The 14412-nt window shown below is 40.6% G+C and overlaps 2 pseudogenes; both read right to left on the bottom strand.

The window, feature by feature from the left end:
• Positions 1-549: 549 nt before the first annotated feature.
• On the bottom strand, positions 550-1534 carry LOC105486931 (olfactory receptor 7E24-like; annotated as a pseudogene).
• A 5357-nt stretch (positions 1535-6891) lies between these two features.
• Positions 6892-11092, bottom strand: LOC105487035 (olfactory receptor 7E24-like; annotated as a pseudogene).
• Between the last annotated feature and the right edge of the window lie 3320 nt (positions 11093-14412).

Raw genomic sequence — 14412 nt, 5'->3', positions numbered from 1 at the left:
GTGTACGCATTGTGATATGATTCATAATATCATGGGGGATGTATTCCTAATGTCACAGGAGGTGCACACAGTGTGTTCAAGAAAGCCATGTGTACCATGTGTGTACATTGTCTGTGACATTATTCGTAATATCCTAGGGGGATGTTTCTTTTAATGTCACAAAGGGTGTACAAAATGTCACAGAAGGTGTACACCTTGTGATGTTATTCATAATATACTAGAAGGATGTTACTCCTAATGTCATGGGATGTACACTCTTTGTTATTATTTGTAATCTCCTAGGGAGATATTGTTTCAAATATCACAGTGAGTGTACACACCTGGTGTGATATTATTCGTAATATCCTAGGGAGATACAATTCCTAATATGACAGTGTGTGTTCCCCATGTGTGTACACTCTGTGATAGTATTTTTTTATATCCTAGGGAGGAGATATTACTCTTAATATCACAGTGTGTGTTAACCCTGTGATATTATTCATATTTCACCTTGCTGCCTTTTTTAACCCACATTACAAAAGGAATGGAACAGATAACAAGATACTGAGATTAGACTGTTCTGCCTCGCGGCCACCGCAGGACACTTTTAATATCCCTGTTTCTCAGGCTGTAGAAGGGGTTTAGCATGGGGGTGACCACTGTGTATATCACTGAGGCCACTGCACCCTTTCTGGGGGAAGATGACACATCTGAATTGAGATACCCTCCAATGCCTGTTCCATAAAATAAGCACACAACTGACAGGTGAGACCCACAGGTGGAGAAGGCTTTATAGTTCCCACCTGATAATGAAACCCTCAGAATGGAGGAAACAATTTTATAGTAAGATAAAAGGATCCCCAAGGTGGGAAGAAAACCAAATACAGCAGCAGGGAAATACATGACTATGTTATTAGTGAACGTGTCACAACATGCAAGGTGGGGGAACTGAGAAGGGTCACAGAAGAAATCAGGAATTTCCACATCCTTGAAGCAGGTAATTTGTAAGGCAACCAAATTGTACAGCTGGGAGTCTAAAAGACTGAGAAAAAAGACAACAGAACTAGGAAGCCACAGAAACACTGGTTCATGATGACTGAATAATATAGAGGGTGACACATGGCTACAAACCAGTCTTACAGCCATCACACTCAGGAGCATGTCTTTCTTCCATGCCTCCAAAAACGGCAAAAAGAGACATCTGGGTCAGGGAGCCGGCATAGGAGATGACTCTGCTGTGAGGTTGGATGTTCACAAACATCTTGGGGACTGTGGTGGAGGTGAAACTGATGTCAGGCAAGGACAGGTTGGAGAGGAAGAAGTACATGGGGGTTTAGAGGTGGGAGTCAGGGCTGACAGCCAGGATGATGAGCAGGTTCCCCAGCACCGTGATGAGGCACATGGACAGAACAGCCCAGCGAGGACTGGCTGCAGTTCTGGATCCTCTGAGAGTTCTAGGAGGAGGACTACTGAGACATCTGTTAGATTCTGTGGGTCTGTATAGTTTGGACACCTTTTGCGTAGAAAAGAGAGTTGAAAAATCAGAAACAAGTAAACCAACACCCAGCACTGTGTCTGCATTTTGGATATAAGCAATTCACAAGTAATGTTTCCAGATTTCAGAGCAATCCACAATCAGCAATATTTTGCAGTTGTGACAAACTCAATTGCCTTATAATGCGTTCATGATTGATTTTTGTGTTATTCACTTCTTGCTGTACACACCTGCCTTAGAAACACTAGATTCAAGAATGTTCCGAGAACCAGATCATCATATACAACAAATTCGTAATTGCTAGAAAATACAGCCTATCTTTTCAGAAGAAAAATATGTAATAAAAACATTCTCTTCACTTTAAGAAAAAGTTTATCCTAATTAAAGGAAATTAAGAACTCAAATATTTTATTTTATTCTAATAGATTGCCACAAATTCCCTTGATTTAGAACATTTATAAACACTGTATAACAGCTAAGACCATGCCATCTGGAAATGAAATTAAAGTTGACAGTTCATAATCAGAAAATATTTCCATATGCCAGTTATGTTCTAGTGATTTCAACATTATGTTTTCTGACTTTTCTCCCTCAAGGGAGTAATTGCTTACTCAAATAGGTGGGGCTTGTTTTAAAATTCATGTAAGACATAACTCCTGTCCTTAGCTTAGGTGTCTGGACTTAGACTGCCTGGTTCAAATGGGACTTCACCCTTTTCGACTTCATGATCTGGTACAAGTTATATGAAAATGCATTGCTTCTTTTCTAGTCTGTAAAATAATAATGAAATGTGCACTAATAACTGGGAGAAGACTACAAGGATGAAATGAAAGAAGCTGCATAGACCACAGAGCTCAGAGCCTGGTATTTAGGAAGCCTTCAGTAAGGGTTCATGATGCCATGGTGTCTGTCATCATCCTCTTTATCCTCATCATCACCTTCATAATCTTTATGTTGTGCTTAAGGAATAGTTTAGAGGGACTCATTTGCTGCTATCATGGGTGAGATGTCCATGAAAGGGACAACCAGTGTGGGAGGAAACCAAAATTTTGAATAAGATTTCTGAGACCCCCACCACAACCAAAAACAGAAACCCCACAGTCCGCTGAGCTGACAGTTTGCACACTGGTCTCTTCCCATCTGCCCACCGCACTCCTCTGTTTGTCCTGAGGACGAGGAAACAAAACAAGGCTCCCCAGCGTCCCTCAGCACTCACTGAACTGCGCTTCCCCTCTGCCGGGCCACGACCACGGAGAACCGGTCCACTGTCTTCCCTGCGTGGTGCACGATGGAGGCTCAGACTCCGTCCTCAAGCCGGGCAAGAAGACAAGGTCAGACATGAGCCTCCTGATGCAGGTGACAGGTGTGGAGCCCACCTGACTGGAACCTCACACTGCAGGGCTGGAGGTACAGACTGAGTATTTATTATTCCATGGCCTCGGGGGCTCAAGGCACAGAGCTCTTCATTAGCCAAATTCACCGAAGTTCGCCCATCTCTAACGATTTCCTCATAATAATGCAGCAAGAAGAGGAGAAAAATGAGCGTCCATTTTTGGGCTCTTCCTCTAATCAGCAGAAATCCTGTGTGTATTATTCGCCTCTTTCTTTTCTTTTTAAAGATTCAATTGCTTTAATTTTCATATTTTATTATGGTAAAACATACCACATTGAAATATTAAAAATTATAAATATATATTATTTCATGTAGAATGGCCAGTATAAACATTTACAATTTCCACTATTTTTAAGTTTACAGTTTAATGACATTAAGTACATTCACATTGTTTAGCAACCATCACCTCCCTCATCTCCAGAACATTTTTATCTTTCAAAATGGAAATTGTACCCATATTATAAACTCTCCATTCCTCTCTCTCACCCCCCCCGGGGGCCACCATTCTATTTTGCAATTCTATGAGTTTAACTACTCTAGAGTCTTGATGTAAGTGGAATCATACCATGTTTAATTTTTTTTTTTTTTTTTTTTTTGAGACAAAGCCCAGGTTGGAGTATAGTGGCACGATCTCGGCTCACTGCAACTTCCACATCCTGGGTTCAAACAATTCTTGTGTCTCAGTCTACTGAGTAGCTGGGATTAGAAACGTGTGCCACCATGCCCAACTAATTCTATCATTTTTAGTAGAGATGAGCTTTCGCCGTTTTGGCCAGGCTGGTTTCATACTCCTGACCTCAGGTGATCCGCCCACCTTGGCCTCCCAAGATGCTGGGATTACAGGCGTGAGCCACCGCACTGGCCAGAAGTGCCTGCCTTTTTAAGGCTGAATTCCATTGTATGAATGAGCTGCAGTGTGCTTTTTCATTCATCTGTCCATGGACCATTGGGTTGCTTCCACATTTTGGCTACTGTGAAAAACGCTGCTATGAATATGGGTGTACAAATATCTCTTCCACTCCTGGCTTCTAATTCTTTTTGGTAGGTACCCACAAATGCAACTGCAGGATCATCTGATAATTCTGTTTCTAATTTTTCAAGTACACTCCATACTATTTTCCCTGTTCCTGCAGTTTTACATTCCCTCTGATCATGTTGGAGCATTCCTACTTCCCTCTAATTTTCACCATTGCTTGTTTGTTTATCATATTCATCCTAATGTGTGCTATCACATTTTTGATTTGATTTGCCCTTCCCTATGATTAGTGATTTTGAATATCATTTTATATGGTTATTTGCCATTGGTATATCTTTCCTAGGGAGATGTCTACTCAAGTCTTCTGATCATTGTTAATGGGATGCCTTGGGTTTCTTGTTGTTTAGTTCTAGCGGTTCTTTGCATATTATGGATATCAGCCTCTTTTCAAATATATGATTTGCAAATATTTTTCCTAATCCATGGGTTATTTTTTCACTCAGTTCATAGCATTTTTTGATGCACAAAAGTGTTTCTCATTTAGCTGTAATCCAAGGAATCTAATTTTCTTTTGTTGCCTATGCTTTTGGTGTCATATCCCAGAAAGCATTGCCCACTCTGATGTCATAAAGGTTTTGCCAGCATTTTCTTTTAGGCATATTATAGTTTTAGCTCTTGGGGTTAGGTCTTTTATCCGGTTTGTGTTAGTTTTTGCATCTGGTGTGACATATGGTCCATCTTCATTTCTCTGCATGTGGAAATCAAGCTTCTCCAACACCATTTGTTGAAAAGGCTGCATTTCCACCAATGAACTTTCTTGGCACTCATGTTAAAAACCATTTGAACATATATGTGAGAAGTAATTTCTGGGATCAAGAACAAACAAACAACAACAGACAACAGGTAAAGATGTAGCACGGGTTGGGTGTGGGTGCTCACGCCTGTAATCCTAACATTTTGGGAGGCTGAGGTGGGCGGGTCACCTGAGGTTGGGAGTTCAAGACCAGCCTGACCAACAGGGAGAAACCCCGTCTCTACTAAAAATAAAAGTTAGGTGGGCGTGGTGGTGTGTAATCTCAGCTACTAGGGAGGCTGAGGCAGGAGCATTGCTTGAACCCAGGAGGCGGAGTTTTTGGTGAGCCAAGATCATGCCATTGCACTCCAACCTGGGCAACAAGAATGAAACTCCTTCTCAATAAATAAATAAATAAATAAATAAATAAATAAATAAATAAAAATACAGGATGATTTCAAGAGCTCCAATCTAGCCTAAAAAAGAAGAGTATAGAAGGGTGTAATTGGAGGAGAAAGAGAATAACTTAAAAACCATCACAATGAGAAAGTTAGGAAGCTTCTTTCTAAGCCATCTGGAAATACGCAAGAGGTTTTTGTGAATTAAAATTTCCATACTGTACTATCAAACACTAGAACTCATTTGTTCCATCTTTCTGTGTTTTGTACCCAATTATCAACTTCTCTTCATTCCCTATCCCACCCTTTTTCTTTCTAGCCTCTGCTAACCACCTTTATAATCTCCACCTTCATGAGACTCCTTTTGTGTGTATGTGGTTGTTGGAGTCTCGTTCTGTTGCCCGGGTTGGAGTATAGAGGCAAGATCTTGGCTCACTGCAACCTCTGCCTTTTAGATTCAAGCAATTCTCCAGCCTCAGCCTCCCAAGTAGCTGGGACTACAGGCATGCACAACCATGCCCAGGTAATTTTTGTATTTTTAGTAGAGATGTGGTTTCACCATGTTTGCCAGGCTGGTCTCAAACTTGTGGCCTCAAGTGATCCATCTGACTTGGCTTCCCAAAGTGCTGGGATTACAGGCATGAGCCACTACACCTGGTCAAGGTTTTCTTTTTTGTTCCTACATATAAGTGAGGACATGTAACATTTGTCATTCTGCTCCTGGCTTATTTCGTTTAATATACTGACCTGCAATCTCATCCATTTTTGCGGCAGTGGAGAGGATTTTATTCCTTTTAGTTTGAATAATACTTTATTGTGTGTGTATACCATAGTTTCTTAATTGAAACAAACTTATTAAAGACAAAGATTTTAAAAATGTTTCAGAATGAGAAACTTTAGGGATACTGTGACCATTTTATTCTTTTCTATTTCCCATTTTATATATGTACAAGTGTGAAATAAAGCAGCAATCAATGTGTGTATAAATCTGTAACTTCAACAAATGTAAAATGAAAATGCTAAGTGGTAAGAAAAACAGCATAATAAAAATTTTTTATAGTGTTGAAGTACAATGCATTTGAAGATAACATTTGAAGAAATTATATTACAATTAAGTTTTATTCTTACTCATCAGAGCTTGATCCCCCCAGGAACTTCATCATTGGAACCATCTCTTTTGCTTAAAAAAAAAAAAAAAATCTGCATACCCACACAGGTGCAAGTAAATCAGAATCTTAAATAATGAGACTCAGGCCTCCTCATTTGCAAGCTACCCAGGTGATTTCAGTCAAAGCTAAGATTGAGGAGCGGTGACATGGATCTCTACACATAACCTGCCTAAATAGATTCCCTAGAAGCAGTTTATAAAGGAATTCCACACGAACTGTGGGAAAGGATGTGAATTTGATGTACACGGTATTCCTTACTTAACATTTTTGATAGTCTCTTGAAAACTGCACGTTTAAGCAAAATTATGTAGAGTGAAGCCAATGTATTCCTCATCAACATTAGAACTAGACAACTTTGAACAAACCAATGGTATTGGAGGACCTGCTGTACATTGTTTCCAGAAAGTCAATTTTCAGGGAATTACAAAATGAAGTGAGGACTTCCTGTATATAAAAAGATGGTTGTTATTCCACCTGGACAACAGGGTTATTGCTCAGAAACTAAAGGAGGCCACCTAGGTATAGAGGATTCAGTCATGAGGTTTATGCTAAACAAAGGATCCCAGAATACTCACCCATTCCAGTTAAAGGCATAACAAAGAAAGCAATATTCACATAGGAAATGTGGAAAGGAATAAAAGCCATCAAGCAACAAAAATAATGTGAGGAAGGGGGCAGGATTTGCAGATGTAGAGACTTAATGTGGTTGCCCTTTCTAACCCACACAAGAAAAAGGACAGAACAGATCATGAGATTAGACTGTTCTGCTCCGCAGCCTCCACAGGGCACTTTGAATGCCCCTGTTTCTCAGTCTGCAGATGAAGGGGTTCAGCATGGGGGTGACCACAGTGTACAACACTGATGCTATCACACCATTCCTGGGGGATAGTGACACAGCTGAAGTCAGGTACACGCCAGTGCCTGTTCCATAAAATAAGCAAACAATTGCCAGGTGAGAGCCACAGGTGGAGAAGGCTTTATACTTCCCGTCTGACGATGGAATTCTTAGAGTGGAGGGGACAATTTTATAGTAAGACAAAAGGATCCCTGAAATGAGAAGAAAACCAAATATAGTACTATCTAAATGTATGAATATGTTATTGATGACACAGTCAGAACAGGCAAGGTTGAGAAGTTGAGATCGGTCACAGAAAAAATCAGAGGTTTCCACATTCTTGAAGCAGGTGAATCGTAACAATCCAACTGTGCAGCTGGGAATCCAACACGCTGACGAAAAAGACACCAAAACTAAGAAGACACAGAAGTGAGGATTCATGATGACTGGGTAGTGCAGGGGGTGACAGATGGCCACAAATCAGTTATAGGCTATCACAGTCAGGAGCATGTCATCTATACATGCAAAAAGGACAAAGAAAGACATCTGTGCCAGGCAGTCCGTGTGGGAGATGACTCTGCTATGCGATTGCATGTCCACAATCATCTTGGGGACCATGGCCAAGGTGAAACTGATGTCAGGCAAGGACAAGTTGGAGAGGAAGAAGTACATGGGGGTGTGGAGGTGGGAGTCAGGGCTGACCGCCAGGATGATGAACAGGTTCCCCAGCACCGCGACCAGGCACATGGACAGGAACAGCCCAGTGAGGACTGGATGCAGTTCTGGATCCTCTGAGAGTCCCAGGAGAAGGAATTCTGAGACACCTGTAAGATTCTGTGGTTCTGTGTGACTTGGACACCTTGAGAAGAAAAAAGGATTGGAAAAACAAAAGATAAAAACCAGCACTTAATGCCGTGTGTATATTTTGGATACAAGCAATTCACGAGGAACATTTTCACACTTGAGGATCATACACCCTCAGCAATATTTCTCAGTTGTGACAAACCCAAAAATCTCAGAATTACATGATTTACTTTTTTGCTATTCAAGTCTTTCTGTGCATACATACTTTAGAGAAAATCCACTGGAGAATGTTAGAAGACCAAAACATAATATGTAACAAATCCAAGATCTCAGTAAAATCTCAGTAAAATATGGCCTACTCTTCTCAGAAAAAAAAAAAAAAAGTTCTTCTCTCTCTAAGAAAACAAACTCAGTCTAATTTAAAAATTAAGAAGCAGTGAAATACACTTGATTTTATTCTGACACTGCTACAAATTCCTTTGATGTAGAATTCCTTTGATGTAGAATATTTATAAGCACTATACAAGAGCTAGGATCACATTATCTAAAAATGAAATTGAACCTTATAGTTCTTAATCAAAAGACCTTTTTACATGCCAGTTACTTTTCATATTTATTATCATCCTTAGGTTTTCTGACATAATTTCTTCATAAAAGTAAATGCATACTCAAATATGGGAGCCATGTTTCCAAATTTATTTAATATATAACTCTTTGCCGAGCACATTTGCTCACACCTGTAATCCCAGCACTTTGGAAGGCCGAGGCTGGTGGATCACCTGAGGTCAACAGTTTCAGACCAGCCTGACCAGCACTGTGATATCCCATCTCTACTGAAAATACAAAATTAGCCAGGCGTGGTGGTGGGCACCTGTAATCCCAGCCACTCAGGAGGCAGAAGCAGGAGAATCCTTTAGAACCCGGGATGCAGAGGTTGTACACCCTGTGATATTATTTTTGATATCCTAGGGAGATATTGCTTCTAATGTCATAGTGGGCATACACCCTGTGATATTATTTGTAATATCCTACAAAGATATTACTCCTAATATCACAGTGGGTGTACATCCTGTGATATTATTCCTAATATTTTACGGAGATATTACTCCTGATATTACAGTGAGTGTACACCATGTTTGTACACTCTGTGATATTATTCATAATAACCTAAAAAAATTACTGTTAATATCACAGTGGGTGTACACCCTGTGATATTATTTGTAATATCCTAGGTAGATATTACTCCTAATATCACAGTAGATATATACCACGTGTGCACATCCTTTGAAATTATCTGTAATATCCTAGGAAGATATTGCTCCTAATATCACAGTGGGTGTACATCCTGTGATATTATTCATAATAACCTAGGGAATTATTACTCCTAATATCACAGTGGGCGTACACTCCGTGATATTATTTGTAACATCCTAGAGAAATATTGCTCCCAATATCACAGTGGATGTACACCCTTTTATATGAAAAGTAATATCCTAGGAAGACATTACTTCTAATATCACAGTGGGTGTACACCCTGTGATATTATTTGTAATATCCTGGAGAGATATTACTCCTAATATCACAGTGGGTGTGCACCATGAATGAACACCTTGTGATGTTATTCATAATATTCTAGGGAGAAATTACTCCTAATATCACAGTGGTGTACACCATGTGTGTATACCCTTTGGTGTTATTCGTAATATCCAAGGGAGATATTATGCCTAATGTCACGGTGGGTGTAAACCATGTGTGTACATTCTGTGATGTTATGCGTAATGTCTTAGAAAGTTATTGTTCCTAATGCCACAGAGGGTGTATACCATGTGTGTACACTCTGTGATGTTATTCATAATATCCTAGGGAGATATTTCTCCTAATATCACAGTGGGTGTACACCTTGTGTGTATGCCCTGTACTATTATTTGTTATATCCTGTGCAGGTATTACTCCTAATATCACAGTGGGTGCACACCATGGGTGTAAAATCTGTGATGTTATTCGTAATATCCTAGGGAGATATTACTCCTAATGTCATAGTGGGTGTACAGCCTGTGACATTATTTGTAATATCCTAGGGAGGTATTATTCCTATTATCACAGTGGGTGTACACCTTGTGATATTATTCATAATATCCTAGGGAGATATTACTTCTAATATCAGAGTGGGTGTACACCCTGTGATATTATTTGTAATATTCTGAGATATTACTGTATACACTGTGATATTTTTGTATTATTTTATGGAGATATTTCTTCTAAAGTCACAGTGGGTGTATACCTGGTGATAGTCTTCCTAATATCACAGTGGGTGTACACCATGTGTATTTGTAATATTCTAGGGAGATATTACTCCTAATATTACTGAGAGTGTACACCCTGCGATATTAGTTGTAACATTTTTGGGAGATATTACTTGTAAAGTCACAATGGGTGTATGATATTCTTCCTAATATTTTAAGGAGATGTTACTTCTAATATCACAGTGGGTGTACACCCTGTGATATTCATCATAATATCATATGGATGTATTACTCCTAATATATCACTTAGTAGTGATATTGTTCATAATGTCCAGGAAGGGAGAGAATGGTATTACACCCCAATATTGCAGGGGGTGGGGAAGAATGATATTACACACAATATCACATGGGGTGTACACCTCCCCTGTGATATTGTTTCTCATATCCATGGGACGAGAGGATGATATTACTCCAAATATCGCGGGTGGTGTATACCCTACCTATGATATAGTTCCTAATATCCAAAGGGGGAGAGGAGAATATTACTTTCAATGCCACAGGGATTGTACACACTCCCCTTATATGGTTCCTAATATCCCGTGGTAGAGAGGATATTACTACTTTCAATATCACAGGGCGTGTACATCCCCCCTATGATATTGTTCTTAATATCCGTGGGGAGGAGGATGATATTACTTCTAATATCACAGGAGGTGTACAACCCCCCATAATATTGTTCCTAATATCCAGGGGGGAGAGGATGATATTATTCCCAATATCGTGGGAGGTGTCCACCCCCTGTGATATGGTTTGTAATATCCTGTAAGGGAGAAGGGGGTGATATTATTCCCCGCATCTCAGAGGGTGTCCACCCCCCTGTGATATGTCATAATATCCAGGGCGGGAGAGGGGGGTGATATTACTCCCATATCGCAAAGGGTGTCCACCTCTCTGTGATACCATTCGTAATATCCAGGGCGAGAGAGGGGAGTGATACTACTTCCCATATCGCAAGAAGTTTACACCACCCCCTGTGATATTGCTCCTAATATATAGGGAAGGAGAGGATTATATTACTCCCAATATCAGAGGGTGTATGCACCCCCCTGTGATGTAGTTTATAATATCCAGGCAATGAGAGGATGATGTTACTCCCGAAATCGCAGCAGGTGTACTCTACCCCTGTGATGTTGTTCCTAAAATCCTTGGGGAAATGGATGATACTACTTTCAATATTGCAGGGGTTGTACACCCCCCTGGAATATTGTTCGTAATAAAAAGGGAGGGAGAGGATGACATTACATTCAATATCGAGAGGGGTGTACGCCCCGCCCATGTTATTGTTCCTAATATCCAGGTGGGGAGAGGAAGATATTACTCCCAATATTGCACTGGTGTACATTTCCCCTGTGTTATATTTTCTAAAATACAGGGAGGGAGAGGAGAGTATAACCTCCAATTTGGTAGGTAATTTACACCTCCCTTGTAATATTGTTCCTAATATCGAAGGGGGAGATAACATTATCCTAAATATTGCAGAGGGTCTACACCACCTCTGTGATATTATTCCTAATTTCCAGGGGGAGATAGTATGATATTACTCCCAATGTCGTAAAAGTGTCCCCCCGCAGCTGTGATGTTGTTCCTAACTTCCAGGGGGTGGGGCAAGTATGATATTATTCCCAATATGGCAGTGGGTGTACATTCCCCCTGTGTTATTGTTTCTAATATACGGGAGAGAGAGGATAGTATTTTTCCCAATTTGGCAGGTACTTTACACCACCCTTGTAATATTGTTCCTAATATTGAGGGGAGGAGAGGATAATATTTTCCTAAATATCTCAGGGGATTACACCACCCCTGTGATATTGTTCCTAATTTCCAGGGGGAGAAAGGATGATATTACTCCCAATATCGTAAAAGTGTACAACCCCCTATGGTATTGTTTCAAATATCTAGGGAGGGCAAGTATGATCTTCCTTCCAATCTTGAAGGGGAATACATCCCCCTGTAATATGGTTCCTAATATCCAGTGGGGGAGAGGATGACATTACTCCCAATATCGCAGGAGGTGTACACCCCTCTGTCATATTGTTCATAATGTTCAAAAGGAAAGATAATATTACTCAAAATATCGTTAATGCCTTGTGTCTGCATCCCCCTGTTATATGGTTTGTAATATCCAGCAGGGAAGAGTGGGGTGATATTGCTCCCCATATTGTGGGGGGTGTCCACCCTTCATGATATGGTTGGTAATATTGGGAGTGGGAGAGGGGGGTAATATTACTCCCTACATCACATCATGGGGGGTGTCCACCCCCGTGTGACATGGTTCCTAACATTTAGGGGGAGGAGGGGGGTGAAATTACTCCCCCTATCATGGGGATTGTTTACCCCCCTGTGACACGGCTTGTAATATCCAGGGGGTGGGAGAGTGGGGTGATATTACTCCCCCTATTGTGGGGGATGTTTACCCCCCTGTGACATGGTTCATAACATCCAGGGGGTGAGAGTGGGGTGACATTACTCCCCATATCATGGGGGATTTTTCCCCCACTGTGACACGGTTCATAATATCCAGTTAGGGGAGAGGTGATATTACTCCCCATATGGCAAAGGGTGTCCACCCCCCATGACAAGGTTCATAATATCCAGGGGGGGAGAGGGGTGTGATATTACTCCCCATATCATGGAGGTGTTTACCCCCCTGTGACATGGTTCATAATATCCAGTGGGGGGAAAGGGGGGTGATGTTACTCCCCATATCACCGGGGGGTGTCCAACCCCCATGACATGTTTTGTAATATCCAGGGTGGGGAGAGGGGTGTGATATTACTCCCCATATCGTGGGGGGCGTCCACCTCCCTATAACATGGTTTGTAATATCCAGGGGGAGATAACTGAATTGATCAAGCAGAAGCAAGGATATCAGAGATTGAAGATCAACTTAATGAAATAAAGCGAGAAGACAAGATTAGAGAAAAAAGAATAAAAAGGAACAAACAAAACCTCCAAGAAATATGGGACTATGTGACAAGACCAAATCTACGTTTGATTACCTGAAAGTGACAGGGAGAATGGAACCAAGCTGAAAAACACTCTTCAGGATATTATCCAGGAGAACTTCCCCAACCTAGCAAGACAGGCCAACATTCAAATTCAGGAAATACAGAGAACACCACAAAGATACTCCTCGAGAAGAGCAACCCCAAGACACATAATCGTCAGATTCACCAAGGTTGAAATGAAGGAAAAAATGTTAAGGGCAGCCAGAGAGAAAGGTCAGGTTATCCACAAAGGGAAGCCCATAAGACTAACAGCGAGTCTCTCAGCAGAAAACCTACAAGCCAGAAGACAGCAGGGGCCAATATTCAACATTCTCAAAGAAAAGAATTTCCAATTCCAAATTTCATATCCAGCCAAACTAAGCTTCATAAGTGAAGGAGAAATAAAGTCTTTTACAGATAAGCAAATGCTGAAAGATTTTGTCACCAACGGGCCTGCCTTACAAGAGCTCCTGAAGGAAGCACAAAATACGGAAAGGAACAACCAGTTCCAGCCACTAGAAAAACATACCAAATTGTAAAGTCCATCGACACTTTAAAGAAACTGCATCACTAATGCGCAAAATAACCTGCTAGCATCATAATGACAGGATCAAATTCACACGTAACAATATTAATCTTAAATGTAAATGGGTTAAATGCCCCAATTAAAAGACACAGACTGGCAAATTGGATAAAGAGTTAAGACTAATCAGTGTGCTGTATTCAGGAGACCCATCTCACCTGCAAAGACACACTTAGGCTCAAAATAAAGGGATGAAGGAATATTTACCAAGCAAATGGAAAACCAAAAAAAAAAAAAAGCAAGAGTTGCCATCCTAATCTCTGATAAAACAGACTTTAGACCAACAGAACTCAAAAGAGACAAAGAAGGGCATTACATAATGGTAAAGGGATCAATGCATCAAGAACTAACTATCCTAAATATATATGTGCCCAATACAGGAGGACTCAGACTCAAAAAGCAAGTACTTAGAGTCCTATAAAGAGACTTAGACTCCCACACAATAATAGTGGGAGACTTTGACATCCCACTGTCAATATTAGACAGATCAATGAGGCAGAAAAATAACAAGGATATTGAGGACTTGAACTCAGCTCTGGACCAAGCAGACCTAATAGACATCTACAGAACTCTCCACCCCAAATCAACAGAGTATACATTCTTCTCAGCACCTCATCGCACTTATTCCGAACTTGACCACATAATTGGAATCAAAATACTCCTCAGCAAATGCAAAAGAACAGAAATCATAACCAAC

Source organism: Macaca nemestrina, chromosome 12 (genome assembly GCF_043159975.1).
Source record: "Macaca nemestrina isolate mMacNem1 chromosome 12, mMacNem.hap1, whole genome shotgun sequence".
Lineage (NCBI taxonomy): Eukaryota > Metazoa > Chordata > Mammalia > Primates > Cercopithecidae > Macaca > Macaca nemestrina.
This window is presented reverse-complemented; position numbering and strand designations above follow the sequence as displayed.